Raw genomic sequence first — 17,873 nt, forward strand, 5'->3', positions numbered from 1 at the left:
CCCCCCCCCCCCCCCCCGCCGCAAGTGGCCATTGAAACGTGGCTGGTCTGAATTGTGGCCTGCTGGACACATTTCAAAGGCTTGGCGTGAGAAAAAGGATATAAAACAGTTCAATAATCTAAAAAAATTGTTGGAATGTTAATATTTTCTGCCTAATGTGATAAATAAAAATATTACTACAATGCATTTCACCAGGGTATTTGAAACTTTTTTAATGTGGTAAAATAGATATAATAAAATTTACCATTTTTGCTATTTTTCAGTGTACAGCTCAGTGGTATTAAACCCGCGCTCACTGCTGTACAACCACCGGCACCATCCATCTCCGGAACTGCTCGTCTTGTAACCCTGCAACTGGACCCGCCAAACAACTCCCCAGCCCCCCTCCCCAGCCCCTGGCAACCACCATCCTACCTACTGTCTGTCCACATTTGACGGCTCGAGGAACCTCACATCAGTGGGGTCACACAGCCTTTGCTTTCCGGAGTCTGGCTTATTCACGTGATGTCGTCAAGCTTCCCCCGTGTAGCAGCGAGAGTCAGCATCTCCTTCCTTTTGTGGCTGAATGATATTCCTCTGTAGAAACACAGCACAGTTCGTTTATCCGTTTTTCTGTCAATGGGCTCTTGGGTTGGGGCGCCTGGGTGGCGCAGTCGTTAAGCGTCTGCCTTCAGCTCAGGGTGTGATCCCAGGGTCCTGGGATCGAGCCCTGCATGAGGCTCCTCCGCTGGGAGCCTGCTTCTCCCTCTCCCACTCCCCCTGCTTGTGTTCCCTCTCTCGCTGGCTGTCTCTCTGTCAAATAAATAAAATCTTAAAAAAAATAGGGGCTCTTGTGTTGTTTCCACCTTTCGGTGACTGCAAATAACTTTGCTGTGCACAAGGATGTGGAAATATCTATTCAAGTCCCTGCTTTCCATTCTTTGGGGTATATGCCCGGAAGTAGAATTGCTGGGTCATAGGGTAATCCCATGTTTGAGGTTTTTTTTTAAGATTTATTTATTTTTATTTAAGAGACAGGGAGAGAGAGCAGGCGGAGGATCAGAGGGAGAGGGACAAGCAGACTGTGTGCTGAGCAGGGAGCCTCATGTGGGGCTCGATCCCAGGACCCTGAGACCATGACCTGAGCCGAAATCAAAAGTCGGACGTTCAACCAACTGAGCCAGCCAGAAGCCCCCTTTTCCGTTTTTAAATACGAACGCTAGATGATTTTAAATTACGTACGGATCTCCCGTTGTACTTCAGCCCAGCACTGTTTGAGACGATTGAAAATGGAATGTGGCTGTGAGCAGAGGAGCAGTGGGGTTTCTAGATGTTCCCAGATGAGTTGCAAACGTGTCGTATCTGGGGATGGAGGCCCAGGAGAAGCCCACCGCACATGTAACTATTCCCGAGGTCTACGTTCGCAGAGAAAAGGCCCAAGTCAGCGGGTGGAGGGCTCCAGCGTGGGGAGACACATCTCTTCAGGGGAGACATCTGGACATTCGTTGAATCATTACTCCCAGTGAAGACAAACGCATGCTTACATTTTTGCAATTTTTCATCAAAACACTTTCTAGTTAAAAAAAAAAAGTGGGATGTGGAGGCGATCTGGCTGCGACATCTGTCACCCCATTGATCACCAGGGTTGATTCGGCGGAGCTGGCTGGCTAGGCGGTTGTCCCCTCCCTCCCTCACCGCTCTGCGTGCGTCCTTCCTGAAGCTTTGCGCTCAGTCCAAGAGGACGACCTTCCCCGACAGCGGAGGACCATTCTTCGGTCGAGGGTATACGAGTTAGCAGTGTTCCTCTGCCAGAGCCTCCAAACAAGCTCTCAAGGTCTATTAAAAAAGCCAAGCAAACAAAAAACCTCACTTTCTAGTTGGGAGTGAGGATGTTCCAGAGAAAGGAGATGTTGGCAGAAGAGGTGCTGAATCCCTATCGGTGGGGATTTTCTCCTTAAAAACAACCTGCTGATTTTGTCCAGTGGCGTCCTCCAAGGCTAGGGGAGGGGTGCAGGGGAATTAAGGGGTTCAGTCTCCTTCCCCCAAACGGTCCTCCTTTGCCAACCTTACCCAGGTCTGCGGCTCCTGAGAGATGCGCTGTGGGCGTGGGGGAAGGTGTTGGGAGTCAGACCCCAGCACCCAGGGTGGGAGAAAGACACCCCGAGAGCGTGCAGATGAAAAGCCCCTCTCCTTCGTGAGGCATTCTAGGAAGAAGCTGGGAGCACTCCAGGGTCTCTTGGCAGCTGTGTCCAGGCTGTGGGAGCCATGAGGGCTGAGGAGGGGGCTCCATTGCCACGGGGTCTGGGTTGGTCTTGGGAGGGAAGAGATGGGAGGCGGGGCCCTGAGGAGGGGCTGGGGGGGCACTAGGGAGGGAACGCTCACTCTGCAAGAGCAGCATGGTGGGTTCAGTTAATAGAATATAATTGGAAACGTTGGGGAGACAATCAAGGCTCTGATTCCAATGTCCTAGTTGAGATTGATGCCCCCCCGGATCAGATAGGACCCCACCCTTGAAGGAGCTATGGTCAGCTTGGTGGGTATTTCGGGGACCTGGAGAAGACAGAGCTATAGAGATGCAGAAGAAATTCGAGGGGGAGGCTTTTTAAAGGGAAGAGGCTGTTAGATGTCCAATCTGGGATTCCCTACGAAAACCTGCATCAGAGCGAACCATGTGGGGGATATGCAACCCTTCCACACCTGTGTAAATCAGGACAAATCCAGGGAGACTGGTCATGCTTTAAGATCAAGAATAATCTTCCTCGGGGGGCTCCTGGGGGGCTCAGTCATTTAAGCATCTGACTCTTGATTTCGGCTCAGGTTGTGATCTCAGGGTTGTGAGATCGAGCCCCGCATACAGTTGGGCTCCATGCTAAGTGGGGAGCCTGCTTGAAGTTCTGTCTCTCCTTCTCCCTCTGCCCCCCCCCCAACACCTCTCTGATGTTTGATCAAAGGGAAGGGACTGTAGAGAGAAATGTGTCTCCATGGAAAACGCCAGCAAGCACAGTTTTCTGAGGGACAACATTCAGGCCATTCACTGTCTCTTACTTGTTTTGACCTCTTCATAATCGATGCAAACTGGGTCCTGAGAGATGTAGCTGCGTTTCCCTCCTGCTGTGCAGAAAGCGGGTTCATTCTGACCTAGAGGCCTTACTGGTCCCTTGAGATTGATTCACTGACCTGTAGACAGGTCCTTCCTGACACTGGGCCCCTGATGTCATTTTCTCAGAGCACTTCCTTTAGAAATGGAAATTACAATTTTTTAAAAAGATTTTATTTGTTTATTTGAGAGAGAGAGCTTGCGTGCATACAAGCAGAGTGGGGGGAGTGAGGCAGAGGGAGAGGGAGAGGGAGAAGCAGACTCTGCCCTGAGCAGGGAGCCCGATGCGGGACTTGATCCCAGGACCCTGGGATCATGACCTGAGCTGAAGGCAGATGCTTAACTGACTGAGCCACCCCGGCGCCCTGGGGATTACAATTTCTGATTGCAGATTCCTTCTCTGTCCCTTTTGAGATGTATCTGTGTCTCCTTAAAAGCCTCTTGCCCGGGGTGTCTGGGATCAAGTCCCGCATCAGCTCCCTGCTCAGCGGGGAGTCGGCTTCTCCCTCTTCCTCTCCCCCTGCGCGTGCTCTCTCTTTCTCAAATAAATAAAATCTTAAATTAAAAGAAAAGTCTCTTCCAGTCTTAGGACCCAGGGAACAGCTCCTGTGTCCCTCGCTCTGCATTGTAATCCTCCCGCACACAGTGCCCCTACCTCCCAGGCCCTGAGGGACAGCGGAGCCTAACTTCCGTGGGTCACCTTTCAAACCGAGACGTAAAACTACCTTCTGTCAGAGTTTTATGAGAACTTTTACTGTGCCTTCAAGTAAGGCTGATCAGCCAACAGAGATGGCCTGTAATTTCCTCTCCCCAGTTTAAAACCTCTCCAGCTGTGTTTTAGGAGGGCTGAGTTCAATTGACCTCCCCAGTTGCATCGTCCTTGAGTCAAAGTCTTCCTCACCTCTTTGCTCTGTCGGCACAAGTTTTACTGAGATGACCTGCCTGTCGGTAGCTGAGCTGTCATCTTGCACACAGGGTCAATCTTTGCCATCTTCTCAAGTCTTCCGATCTCTTCCCTGATTGGGCTCCATCCTCCAAACCGACAATTTTCTCCCTCCCTCCTGAGTTGGCGTCTGCAGCAGGAGGTGGCCTGACTGCCCAGACCCTTCGGACCCTTGGTGGGGGGCTCAGGTTGCCTTGTAGCTGGCCTTTGTCCCCAGGATGTGAGAAGCAGCATGAGCCAAAGCACAGGACGTCCTAGAGACCTGGAGGGAAGCCAGCTGCAGCAGCCCCAGCTCCCCCAACTCCAACGGCGTTCGAATGCACAGATGTTTTCACTTCACCCTCAACGAGTGAAATCACACCGATTTTAGAAGACATTCTGGCCTAAAACACAACTCTAGTAGACAGTCAGATCCTTGCACAGTGGGCCACCTGCACGCCCGCACCAGCAGCATGGGACATGGAACCAGCAGGTGTGAGGGCTGACGGAGAGCGGTCGCACCTGACCGTGGATCTCTGGAGCACGCAGTGGAACCCGAACCGGCCTCCCCTTGGGCTCCAGCGCCCCGTGCCAGGCCCGCACTGGCTGCTGGCTGCCTCAGGCGGAGAGGCTGCCTGGGGAGGGTGCCACCGCCAGGCTGGGGGCGGATCTCAGCTGTCAGAGCCTCAGGTGCTCTGGCTCTTGGAGAGCTTACATTGCATGAGGTGGGAGTTTAGCACCTGGTATCCCCAGAGTTTGTTTATAAGTAGGCGGAGCCCAATACGGGGCTTGAACTCATGACCCTGGGATCAAGACCTGAGCTGAGAATAAGCGTCAGATGCTCAACGGACTGAGCCACCCAGGAAGAAACAGTGCTCCCAGAAAGAAAATCAGTCACATAACCACCACCGAGATAAAATTGTCATCATTTTTAGGTCCTATTTGTCATCCGTCTGTCTCTATCCATCTATCATCTACTAGTTTTTTTTTCTGGAACATTTACAACTTAATTACAGATGTCATCAACTCTGCCCTGAATGCTTCCAGCTGCCTCTCTTCGGAGATGAGCATTCCCCCTCCCGCCCCTGGCAATAACTGACGGAGTCATAATTCCCTAACATCAAATACTCCGCCCATGTTCAAACTTCCCCACGAGTCTGTGGTCATTGGTAACAAAGCAACGGGGATCTGCCCCGGTCTTGCTGAAAGGCTATGTTTAAAAATATATGAACAGGGGCGCCTGGGTGGCACAGCGGTTAAGTGTCTGCCTTCGGCTCAGGGCGTGATCCCGGCGTTATGGGATCGAGCCCCACATCAGGCTCCTCCGCTAGGAGCCTGCTTCTTCCTCTCCCACTCGCCCTGCTTGTGCTCCCTCTCTAGCTGGCTGTCTCTCTCTCTGTCGAATAAATAAAATCTTTAAAAAATATATATATATATGAACAGCTTTATTTTTATTTTTTAAAAGATTTTATTTATTTGAGTGAGAGAGAGTACGAACAGTGGGGAGGCCAAGAGGGAAAGAGAGAGGGAGAGAGAGAGAGAAGCAGACTTCCTACTGAGTGGGAAGCCTGTTGCGGGACTCGATCCCAGGGCTCTGGGATCACGCCCTGAGCCGAAGGCAGACGCTTAACGACTGAGCCACCCAGGCGCCCCTATTAAAAAAATTTTTTTAAGATTTTATTTTTTAGTAATGTCTATACCCAACGTGGGGCTTGAACTCACAACCACGAGATCAAGAGCCCCAGGCTCCACCAACTGAGCCAGCCAGGCGCTCCTATATATCTTCTTTAGACATCTGTCTATACTCTTTGCCAATTTTTAGTATGAAATAGTTCTTTTTTTATTATTGAGTTGTGTATGCTCTTTGTATATTGTAGATACAAGTCCCTTATCTGATATGTAGTTGGCAAAATTTTTCACCCCTTCTACGGGTTTTTTCACTTTTGTGATGAAGTTCTTTGAAGCACAAAAGTTTTCACTTCTGATGAGGTCCAGTTTACGATTTTCACTTTTCTTGCTTGTCCCCAAATGTATTTTATGCCATTTTTCTCTAGCCAGGATCAACACAAGGGTCCCACCTCGCACGTGATATTTAGAAAGCCCTTCTTTTCCCAAAAACTTGACTGTGTGTGGGGCTCAGGCTGGTGGTCTTTGGGGGCCCATGTCTGAGCCTGCCTGGCAGATTTCTCCTGGGGCCTCCCTCTTGCCCCTCCGAGTCCCCCCCCCCCAACTCCTGTAGACTGCAGGGGAAGCCCAGACTCAGGGGGACTCATCGCAGTTTAGGGGGAGCCCCATGTGTGCAGCTCGGAACATCACCCCTAATCCCATCAGGCTGGCTTAGTGCATTGAATGGTGACCACCCCCCGGCAAAGATATGTCCATGTCCTAAACCCCAGAATCTGTGAATGTGACCTTATCTGGAAAAAGTTTCTTTGATGATACAATGAAGTTAAGGATCTTGGGATGAAATCACCCTGGGGTCTCTGTGTGAGTCCTAAATCCAATGAGAAGTATCCTTATAAGAAATGGAAGCAGAGAAGTCACAGAGAGGAGAAGGCCACATGAAGACAGAGGCAGAGGGTCGAGTGATTTGGCCACAGGCCAAGGAATGCCGNNGGCCACCAAAAGCCAGAGAGGAAAGGAACAGAATCTCCCTTAGAGTCTCCGGAGGGAATGTGGTCCAGCCGATACTTTATTTTGGATTTCTGGCCGCCAGAACTGAGATAGAATAAACTTTCTCTTGTTTTAAACCACCAAGTGTGGTAATTTGTTATGGAGCCGAAGAAACTCATGCACCGTCCCCCGTGAGGGCTAGAAAACCACCCCCCCAATAGGAATGGGGAGATCTGTCTCCCCAGCGTTATCTCCCTGAGATCCTGTGGGGCCCTGAGGGGACACCTAATTCCCGTGGATGTCACATCCCCAGACTCCATCCCCCCCCCCTCCGTCCTGTTCCTGGCCTGAGCCCACTGTGCACAAAGAAAGTCACTGTCATCCCTCCTGCGTTCAGACACACACACCTTCTGTGCAGAGGGGCTTCCCTCACCCCTGGACCCTGGTGTCTGCTGGAAGGACAGGACCCAGGCTTTCAGGGAGAGGAGTTGCTTCCTGTCATCTCCAGTGGGGATAGGTTAGGGGTTTGTTTTGCTGCCTCTTTTTTCAGGGTAACTATAGACTTTCATATAGTCAATGTGTTTCACTGATTTTTTTGATGCTCGAATCGTCTCCAATTTGGTCATTGATTTGGCCAGAGCCAAATAACCAGGTGTCAGTTTCAAAAGAAAGAAAACTCAAAACTCTCCCATTGGCAATTACAAGACAGCCAGAGCTCCCCATTTCTGTAGGTTTTTGGTGGCTTGAGCTGATGTGGAATTCACAGGGAGGACGAACACATCCATTTGCCCTGTGAGGCAGGGCTGGCTTTCCGGGCTGGTGATCTGTGCAATCACTCAAGCATTACAAGGGCCTGCGGCTAGGAGTAGTACTGTGCTTTTGCCATCTTGAAATTCTTAACAGTTTTTGAACAAGGAGCCCTGCATTTCACTTTACAGTGGGTCCTGCCGTTGATATAGCTGGTTGCCCCAGGAGTGACCATGGACTGGTCGGTCTCCTCCTGGAAAAAGGAAGGTGTGATGCCGCCAGGGGCTGCAATACATACTTTAGCCACCAGAGGGCGGCACCGCCACAGGGTAGCCTGGAGGGTTGGCCGTCAGCTCCAGCAGTTTGGCTTTTTCTACTCTTTTTGGGTCCTCATAGGTCTCTCACTGTCTCCATTCCTTCCCTTCTCTCTCCCCAGCTCACAGAGAGAATGTTCTCCGTACTTCGGGGATACACATTTTTGACTCCACAATCCAAGGTCGCGGGCTGGGTGATCACAACTATTTGGCTCAAATATGAACGGCATTAAATAGACATAATAATGTCTACACTAAATGTTGGTCTTAGGAGAATACTGCAGAGACGGGGATTGGAAGAGGGCTGTGTCGTGATGATGGAGAAGATCCGTCCGAGTCCCCATGTTCTAAGAGGGAAGACCTTAGCGCCTAAAGGTAAGTAGCCTCGGAGCCTGGTGAGCAGAGCTGATTGGGGCCCATCCAGCGGCGCTGGTGCTGTTCCCAGCAGAGCTCCCCAGCGTGGCCCCAGACAGAGAAGCCGGGGCTTTCCTGGGACCATCTGAGACACAACACACAGCAACGTCCAGTGTGGTCACCAACACAAGAGAGGGAACATCCGACAGGAGCGAGCCAGACAGGTTGTGCTCAGTGTGAGTATCGGGACTAGAGTAATCATTTCATCGTTGGAGCCGCAGTGGGGCTGCATGACGACAAGGTCACATCTCCCTGGCGGGGTGGGTCATCCACGTCAAAATACGTCTGCTCTGGGCCACCCTTACACACCTGATTAAGATACGTCCAGGAAGCCCAAACTTCTTTGGTGTTTGTCCATCAGACTTATGGGGGCTGACTTCTCTCTGTCGCTCTCTGTTTTGACATCAGGGGGACGGAATTAAAAACTCGTAATCTTTGGTTGATTCATGACCCAGGATGGTCACCAGTCCGTAAATGGCCTGCCTTCCTTTTTTAGAGAAATATTACTTATTTAACTGAATTTTTTATTTTTTACTTATATATTTGGAAGCAGGCTCAACTTGCTGCTTCCAGAAAGACCTCCACGGGTGGGATTGGAGAGACAGCTTGCTAAGGAAGCTGATGCTACTTCCTGGAGGGGAAACGCTGGGAAATCAAGATGCTGTGTTGGCTTTGGGCCGTAGCCCCTCTGCAGCCTCTTGGGAGCAGCAAGGCTGGGATCCGCTGGCTCCACGGCCCTGAGTGCCCGGGAGGCTTAACCGGCATCTGACAGACCCACACCGCACACGTGTGACTCTGCTGTCCGTGAGTCAGGAATTGCTGTGGGTAGCTTATCACGATGTGCTTTGCAAGGGGATTGGAGGAGCATGAGTTAAGTCAAGCTGGGGCATCTCTCCCAGACCTCAGCGGCATCTCCACAGCCGAGACCTTTATTCCTGCCACCTCCCAACCCGATCCTCCCTAAGTCTTGCTCTTCTCAGCCAGAGTCAAGTGCATCCTACAGGGGCTCAGTCCAGGGACCTTGGTATTATTCTGGAGGCTTCTACTCCATCAACAAGCCCTGCAGTCTATCTACAACGTATAAATAGAGAGAAAACGTTCGTCCAAACAGCCATCACCCCTCAATGAAGGTATCGTGACAGTCTCATGACAGGTCCCCTGCTGCCTCCTTGTCCCCAACTTCCCGTACAACAGTCTCCTCACTGTAAGATCTCTGATCCTCAGAGAGGAGTTCCTTTAAAACCCAAGATCGGGGGCGCCTGGGTGGCACAGCGGTTAAGCGTCTGCCTTCGGCTCAGGGCGTGATCCCGGCATTCTGGGATCGAGCCCCACGTCAGGCTCTTCCACTATGAGCCTGCTTCTTCCTCTCCCACTCCCCCTGCTTGTGTTCCCTCTCTCACTGGCTGTCTCTCTCTCTGTCGAATAAATAAATAAAATCTTTAAAAAAATAAAATAAAACCCAAGATCGCTCTTCTTCTGCCCCAAACCCTCCTGTTTACTCACACCTCAGTCACACCGAGATCCAAAGCCCTCCCCGCAGCCCACAGGCCCTACACCGGGGCAGCAGAAAGATGAGGAGTTTCTGCCAGAAGGTCCAGCAACTCAGTGCTTTGATGGGGAAAGTCTTGCAATGAAGAAAATGTCAGTGGAAATCCACAGGGCACTTAGTGATGTGGACTGTCTGCTTTCTGGCCCAAGCTCCTTGGTTCCTTGCAGACAACCCTCTGCTAGCAGCACTACCCCTCCCCAGCCTGGTTCCTGCCGTACGTCTGCCGTCTCGCCCACCCCACGTGCTCTGGCCACCGTGGCTTCCTGACCCTTCCTCAACACTCAAGCAAGCTCCTGCCCCCGGGCGTCTACACGAGCTGTTCCCTCTCTTGGGAATAATCTTTGTCCAGAGACTTACAGGACTGCTCCCTCCCTCTCTTCAGGTCTCCCTCAGATGTCACCTCACCACGGAGGGTTTCATTGGCCATCTTAGACAAAGGAGAAAGAGCTCCTCGTGACACCCTCACTCTATGTCCTTCACCCAATATTGTTTTCCATTCGAAGACTTGAGAGGACAGAAATGTTGCTTTTGATGTCTTTTTTCCGGAGATATAATTGATGTTTAACATCGAATTAGTCCAGGGGTAAGGCACACGGATCTGATCTATGTACATATTGTGAAATGATCACAATAAGGATAGGTCACGTCCATCAGCTCACGCAGTCAGAGTTGCTTGTCTTAGCAACTTTCAAACACGCGATGCAGTATTGTTAACGGTAGTCACCATGCTGTGCATTCGGCCTCCAGGACTTATTTAGCTGGAAGATTTTACTTTTGCTCACCTTTACCCATCCCCACCACCCCCGCCCCTCAGACAAGGCAACCGCCAACAGTTCTCTGTAAGATTCCACAAATAAGTGAGACCCTACGGTGTCCTTCTCTGGCTGACTGGTTGCACTCAGCACAATGCCCTCAAGGTCCAGCCACGTTGTCGCAAATGGCAAGAGTTCCTGCCTTTTTATGGCTGAATAATATTCCACTGTATTAGGTCCCACCTAATTTCTTTACCCATTTATCCCTCGGACATTTGGGTTGTTTTTGTGTCTTGACCCTTGTGAATAATGGCACAGTAAACATGGGGGTACAGATATGTTTTTGAAGAAGTGATTTTGTTTCTTTTGGATATACACCCAGAAGTGGAATTGTTAGATCAGATGGTAGTTCTGTTTTTAATATTTGGAGGACTCGCCATATTGCTTTCTATAACAGTTGCCCCACTTTCGTTTCCTCCCCGTCCTCCCCAGTACTTGTTCTCTCTTGCCTTTTGATAATACCATATTCTAGCAGGTGTGGAGCAATATTATTGGGGGTTTGGCTTGCATCCTGATGACTAAGGATGTTGAGCACCGTTTCATGTATCTGATGGCCAGCTGTATGTCTCCTTTGAGAAAATGTCTATTCCGTCCCTCTGCCTCTATGAATCAGATCATTTGGGTTTTTTGGTTTGTTTTTCTATTTTTGCAATTCAGTTGTAAGAGTTTTCTCTCTATATATGCTTTTTAAGTAGGCTTCCCTCCCAGCATGGAGCCCAAGTTGGAGCTTGAACTCATGACCCTGAGATGAAGGCCTGAAATGATATCAAGAGTCATTTAACCGACTAAGCAACTCAGGTGACCCTCTTTCTTTTTTCTTTTTTTTTCTTTTTTTTTTTTAAAGATTTTACTTATTTATTGGACAGAGAGAGACACAGCAAGAGAGGGAACACCATCAGGGGGAGTGGGAGAGGGAGAAGCAGGCTTCCCGCTGAGCAGGGAGCCCGATGCGGGGCTCGATCCCAGGACCCTGGGATCATAACCTGAGCCGAAGGCAGACGCTTAACGACTGAGCCACCCAGGTGCCCCTCTTTTTTCTTTCTCTTTGCATTACTTACTTATTTAATTTATTAATTTATTTTAGAGAGAGAGAGAGAATACATGAGTTGGGGGGAGGGGGAGAGGGACAGGGAGAGAGAGAGAATCCCAAATGGACTCCAAGCTCAGTCTGGAGCCCTACACGGGGCTCAATTTCACAAACCCCAGATAATGACCTGAGCCAAAATCAAGAGTCAGACACTCAACTGACTGAGCCACCCAGTGGCCCCCCAAGCACCCCTCTTTTTATATTTTGGATATCAATCCCTTATCAGACAGATGATTTAAAATTTTTCTCCCATTGGGTAGGGTGCCTTTTCATTTTGCTCATGGTTTCCTTGGCCATGCAGAAGCTTTTTAGTTTGATGTCATCCCACTTGTTGATTTTTACTTTTATTCCCTTTACTTTCCTGTGACTACAAAAAAATCATCGCCATGTCTGATGTCAAGGAACTAACTCCTTGTGTTTTCTTCCGGTAGTTTTGTGGTTTCAGATCTTACATTCGAGCCTTTAATCCGATTGAGTGAATGGGTTGGTGCAAGATAGTGGTCCAGTTTCCTTTTCTGGCATATGGCTGTCCGGTTTTCCCAACACCACTTACTGGAGAGACTGGCCTTTCTCCACTGTATATTCTTGGCTCCTTTCCTGTCAATTGACCATATATCTGTGGATTTATTTCTGGGCTCTGTATTCTGCTTCACTGATCCATTCAAGAATGGGAAGGACAGGATGGGGACTGAGGGCCTGATGACCTTAGCGTGTGTGGATCCCAAAAATGGAGAAAAAGTGAACACTCCGGAGGGTGGGGGAGAAAGGCCGAGGGAGGGCACCTCTCCAGGTGTCAGAGCTATTCCCATTACAGTTTTCCTTCTTTATCCACTAAGCTCTCTTAGAGTATATGTGCTATTTCATCTATTTTTAAGATTTTATTTGAGAGAGAGACAGATATAGCGAGAGAGAGCACAAGTGGAGAGGAGGGGGAGAAGCAGGCTCCCCGCTGAGCAGGGAGCCGGATGTTGGGCTCGATCCCAGGACCCTGGGATCATGACCTGAGCCAAAGGCAGACGCTTAATGGACTGAGCCACCCAGGGGCCCCATATGTGTTATTTCAAACGCTAATCCAAACTTGCCCATTGAGGACACATTTCTCCCACCATCGGTGGATTTGATGTGAAACTACTCAGATTCAGAAACGGCGTATGAAGCTGGTTAGTGCCGTTGTACAGACTTTCCACTCTCCAGAGCGTGCAGAGCCCTCTTGTGACAACCACCGGACAAGGTGCCGATAATATTAGAGCACTGGATCCGGGAGAGCGAAAGCGCCGTCAGGACAGAGCCCCTCTGTTTTGCTTGAAAGTGACAGGGCTTCTTGTTGCTGCAACGGACACTGCTGTTAAATACGTTGCTGTGAGTGATGAGGTGTGAGCTGCATGCGGCAGGCTGCCCATTTCCAGGTGGCCCCGGGGACATGTCCCCACTGGATGGTGGTTCCACGCACACCCTCTCCCCCCCATGGTCTGTCTTGAGCCAGGCTCCTTCCTCTGGGTCTTCAGATTCATCACGTGCCTTCATCCCTGCCCACGTGTCCCCGGGAGGGCAGTCCCTGCACGGAAGGTCTCTCAGGCCACCGCAGGCGGGGAGGCCGGGGCTTCGTGGACCCAAGTGGCAAAGACTCCTAGAAAAAGGGAGGGTCTGTTCAACAAGCCCAGGGCTGGTGAGCCCAGCATGGCTATCATGGCCCAGGGCTGCGTGGGGTCAAAAACGTGGTAAGAAATCTCATCTCTTAATGTGAACCCCAACGTACCCTTGAGTCCAGAATGAGGACTGGCCCCGGGGCACATCTGGCTGTCTTCAGTGAGGATGGGTGATATTCCAAGAGGCGGTCGCTCTGGTCCCTTTCCTGTGACGCTGAAGCTCTGCCCGCTCCGAGGGGTTCCCTCGATGCCTGTCCTGGAGCCCGGGAGTGGGAGGAACGTCATCAAGTGACATGTTTTGTGCCCTTTGCAAAATGTCCTCTTTGCCCTAACCCCCTGTTAAGGCCATGAGCCACTCTCCTCCTCTCTCCTCTGCCCTGCCAGCCAGACGCTTCCCCTTTAGGGTGCTGATTCTGTTTACTATCTTCAGAAAGGGCAAAGGTTTTCTTAAACACAAGGGAGCTTCAAAGGCCACACAGCACCTGGCTCAGGAGCTTCCCAACCTGCTCGTCTAAGGTGTCTCCCTCCTCACCATCCCCTGTCTTCATTCTTCCTTTTTAAATTTAACTTAATTTAATTTTTTTTTAGGTAAGTTCTACATGGGGCTTGAGCCCAGGACCCCAAGATCAAGAGTCTCATGCTGTACCTACCGAGCCAGCCAGGCGCCCCCTTCTGTCTTTTTCTTTCTTTCTTTTTATTTTTAATGTCACATCTTGGACTCTTCAGCTCTCTTGAATCCTTTCATCTGTCCCCCTTCCATGCTGCTACCTCCTCTACCCCTGTTTCTGTCCCTGCCCGGCCCTTCCCCTCCCACCTTGGCCCCTCGACTCCCGATCGCCACTGGAGCTTTGAGCCTCCTCCCCATGGTGGGCTCTTGAGGGGCTCAGAGACGCCACAAGCAACCATCTGGGGTGAAACGGGCTGCTCGGGAACAGGAAATGAACGTCACCCACCAGCCCCTTGTGTTTGCCACACCCAGAGCTTCCTCTCTGAAGCAGGAAGGTTTCAAAGGCCCCAGGACTCTTCACCCCAATTTCTCCCCTAAAGAAATCTGTGAAAAATTATAGTCAGTAAAACACAGTAACCTTACATTTGCTGCCATTAAGCACGTGCCAGCGTGTAGTTCTGCAGCGGGCACGTATTCTCACTGTCGTGCACGCTTCTCCAGCTCCTGTTCATTTGTGACTGAAGATCTGTACCCACAGCTCTGTGTTTCCCCCTCTGCCCCCACGGCCCCACAGTTCTTTCTGTTTCTATAAATGTGACTAGTTTAGATACCACGTATAAGAGGACTCGTAGGGTTCTTGTCTTTCTGTGACTTGCCCATTTCACTTGGCAGAAGGTCCAGAATTACCTTCTTTTCTAGGATTGAGCAACGTTCCGTTGTGAAGATGCCACGCGTTCTTTCTCCATTCCTCTGTGTGTGGACATGTGCGTGCTTCCACCTCTTGACTCTGGAGAATAACCCCGCAACGAACGGGATGTGCGAGTACCCTTCGCAACGTTGCTTCCAGTTCTCATGGAGGGAAACTCAGGAGTGAGATGGCTCCATCGCGTGGTAAGTCTCTTTCTTGGTTTGGAGGAATCTGCACTGTGTTCCACAGCAGACGGGCCATTTTACGTTTTCACCAACGTCGTGCCAGGGTGCAATTCCTCCAGATCCTCGCCAGCACGACTGGTTTTACGGATTGGGTTCTTGGGTTCTGTTGGTCATTGCTGTTGATAGGGGCCATCCTAACGGGTGTGACACGATACGTGTTAGTTCTTTGATTTGCTTCCTGTCATGATTAGTGGCGCCGACATGTTCTCGGAAGCTTCGTGGCCGTTGTATCTTTGGAGAAAGTCTCGTCAAGACTTTTGTCCATCGTGTAGTTGGGTAGTTTGTTTTTCTTGTTGTTGTGAATTTTAGAGTTTCTTTACATCTTCTAGACATTAATCCCTTAATAGACATACGAATTGCAAATCCTTTTCCCACTCTGTAGGTTTCCTTTCCACTCAGTTGATTGTTTCTCCTGAGGGCCAACAGTCTGTAAGCTTGAAATTTTGTTGCCTGTGCTTTTGGCATTGTGGGCTAGGCATCATTGCCAAATCCGATGTCATGAAGCTTTTCTCCCCCTTTCCTCTCTCAGCTTCATGGTCTTAGGTTCTCTGTTGAGATGCGGTATCTGTTTTCAGTTAGTTTGTGTGTGTGGTAGAAAGGAAGGGTCTGATTTCCTTCTCTGTATGTGGCTACCCTGTCTTCCTAAGGCTTTTCATCAAAGAGACTGTCCTTTCTCATTCGAGTGGGAATGGCACCATGTGGAAGATCATTTGGGCAAGTGCAGAAGGCTTTATTTGGGGGGGGTCTCTGTTCTGTTCCATTAGTCTATGTGTGTGTCTCTATTCTATGCCAGGCCCTCACTATTTTGTTTCCTGTAGCTCAGTAATATGTTTTGAAATAGGGATATATAAGCCTCCCACTTCTTTTTCTAGATTGTTCTCGCTCCTTGGGGTTATGAATCGAAGGATGAATTTTTTTCTACTTCCTGCCAAAAATGCCATTGGGATTTTAATGTGGATTGCACTGAATGTGTACATCACTTTGGGAGTATGGACTTTTTTTATAAAAAAAGATTTTATTTATTTATATGTGAGAGAGAGAAAGAGAGGGCATGAGTGGGGGAAGGGGCAGAGGGAAAGGGAGAAGTAGACTCCACACTGAGCAGGGAGGCCAACACAGGCAGGCTCCACATTTCCAGGTCAGCCCTAGGATCTCTGGGGTTCCCTGAGGAGGGCTGTTCTACTCACACCCTTTCTCCCTCCACGGCGTCTCTCCTGACCCAAAGGGGCGTTCTTGTGAGCCTTCTGAGTTTCACCTCTCCCATTCCACCATGGGGCCCCTGGAACATGAGTTTTGGAGGCTCTATTCCTTCCCCCAGCTCAGTCCTCAACCCAGCTGGCTCTACTCTGGCCAAATTTGGGATACATGCCCCAGAACTCCTCCAACCAGTTCATGGTTTGTACTTCTCTCACCTTGAATTTCTCCTGGGGAAAGGAGACATCCCCAAATCCCCCTGGGATGCTGAGCCCCAGAATATCAACCTCGGAAACCATCCCCATCCCCATCGTCCATTCAGCAAATCTCACCCAGGCTGCAGACCCCTCCCTCCCCCTACCCCGCCCCACCCCAGCCCACCCCGTGGAGCTCTCTTTCTCATCACCTTGGTTTTCCCCTACCTCTTCTTCGGGTCCTGGCCATAGACCCTGAGCCACACAGGGGAAAGAAGTCAGGCTAGAATAGGGCAATAAGACGGCAGACACTCCATTTGTTAATACAAAGTTTATTTGTTTCTTTATGTCAAAAAACAAAAAACTGAGGCTTCAAAGCAAAACAAAACTTTTTTGAAATCCGGGAGACACAGATTCAAGAGGAAGCGGCAGTGTGCTCTGAGGGGGGGTGGGGGAGAAACAGTGGATGATGGTAAAATCGCAGGCTGACGTAAGTTCTTCTGAAGGAATTGGCTGGTGTAACATAGATAAGTGGCTTTACTACCTACCTACAGTTGGTAGCTGCTGGGTGTAGCTCAGCCAAATAAGATTCCTTCTGAGAACTAGGGCATACTGTAGCCGTTTGTGGTCAGCACAGGGTGGAAGTTCCTGTGGCATCCGGAAGAGGATGTACATAGTGATGAGGGAACAGAAGGCCGGCTGAAGACAAAGCAGAAGCTGACACCCTGCAACCCCCCACCCCATGTATGCAACATTCCTCGGCACTCCCGGCTGCCCTAAAACTAAGGAAAGGAAAAAACAAATGGTTAACTGACAGAGATCACAGCCCTGCAAGACCCATAATTCAGTTTCCTGAAGCCCTAACGTTACCACCCCTCCATCAAATTGAGGGAGTCTGAGGCAGAAGGAAAAAGAAATAAAATGGAATTTCTTTGAAACCTGAAGCCCATTGACAAGGACATGTGATAGGACGAAAGTAACATTCTCCTGGGATCCCCCAACTATCTTACTATTAACACCTTCTAGAGGGGTCAACGACCTTAACTTGACAACAGCAAGGCCTCCAGTATCCTGGGAGTCCTCTTTAACCTAGGAAAGGACTTTCTCAACCTCCCTTTTTTCCTTACCTCCCCCAACCCCATGGTATATAACAGCCGCCCCTCACAACCCGGGGTAGCAGCTCTTTCTGTGCACAGGTCCTGTCCCCGTGCTTTAATAAACCACCATTTTGCACCAAAGACGCCTCAAGAATTCTTTCTTTGTCGTCGGCTCCGGACTCCAGCCCACTGAACCTCACCTGTATCCCACAACCCCATCATATGGTGTCCGAACGTGGGGCTTTGAGTCTTTACATCCAGACTGTGAGCTTCGGTGCAAAATTGGTGAGTACTTTCTCTCCTCTTCTTTTACTCTCCTTTCTGGGGCTCTTCAAGGAGTACGGTCTTATTGGAACACTTTCATGTCGGTAAGTCAGGCTATAATCCTCTAGCCTGTGGCTACTCTATGGGGAGGAGAAAGCCTGCCTTTTGGCTGGAAGTTAGTATCCTGGCTGGGATGGTAATAAGACCCAGAAACTTGATGCCCTCTCTTTACTGCTGTCCTTATACAAAGTCATCTGTCTTGGGTGCGGGACAGCCACCTAAGTGACTAGCATGGCTGCCAATCTTAAGACTCCCGTGTGAGGTTTCCTCCTGATTGATCTAAT

The 17,873-nt window shown here is 50.0% G+C and overlaps 1 protein-coding gene and 1 long non-coding RNA gene across 4 annotated transcripts in view; one reads left to right on the top strand and one right to left on the bottom strand.

Moving 5' to 3' along the window:
• The window catches only part of ERICH4 (glutamate rich 4), a 2,975-nt gene extending 2,221 nt beyond the window's left edge, over positions 1-754 (top strand). For both annotated transcript variants that reach the window (XM_008706640.2, XM_008706639.2), the window contains exon 3: positions 264-754. The gene's annotated coding sequence lies outside the window, so the exon portion shown is untranslated. The remainder of the gene's footprint in view (positions 1-263) is intronic.
• Positions 755-11,759: 11,005 nt separating this feature from the next.
• On the bottom strand, positions 11,760-14,243 carry LOC121103487. Of its 2 annotated transcripts, none has more exons than XR_005835747.1 (3): positions 13,831-14,243; positions 13,291-13,436; positions 11,760-13,161 (listed from the first exon to the last, which is right to left on the bottom strand). It is a non-coding gene; the product is annotated as an uncharacterized LOC121103487 (long non-coding RNA). The 2 variants fall into 2 exon arrangements; XR_005835746.1 differs by having other exon boundaries at positions 13,995-14,238.
• Between the last annotated feature and the right edge of the window lie 3,630 nt (positions 14,244-17,873).

The sequence above is a fragment of the Ursus maritimus genome, unplaced genomic scaffold (assembly GCF_017311325.1).
Source record: "Ursus maritimus isolate PB19 unplaced genomic scaffold, ASM1731132v1 scaffold_19, whole genome shotgun sequence".
NCBI classification, from domain to species: Eukaryota; Metazoa; Chordata; class Mammalia; order Carnivora; family Ursidae; genus Ursus; species Ursus maritimus.